Here is a 234-nt window from a genome sequence, read left to right on the forward strand (position 1 = left end):
TCGAAGTGGATTTTCTGGAGCTACAGAAGCCCAATTGGCGCGCTCTCAACGGCGTTGGAAAGTAGACATTCTGGGCTTTTCAGCAATATATGATAGTCCATACTTTGCCCAAGATTTGATGGCCCAAACCGGCATGGCAAATCAGCCTCAGAAATTCCAGCGTTTAACGATGGAACTGGCATAAAACTTGGAGTTAAACGCCCAAACTGGCACAAAAGCTGGCGTTTAACTCCA

Source organism: Arachis duranensis, chromosome 6, assembly GCF_000817695.3.
Source record: "Arachis duranensis cultivar V14167 chromosome 6, aradu.V14167.gnm2.J7QH, whole genome shotgun sequence".
Classification (NCBI taxonomy): domain Eukaryota; kingdom Viridiplantae; phylum Streptophyta; class Magnoliopsida; order Fabales; family Fabaceae; genus Arachis; species Arachis duranensis.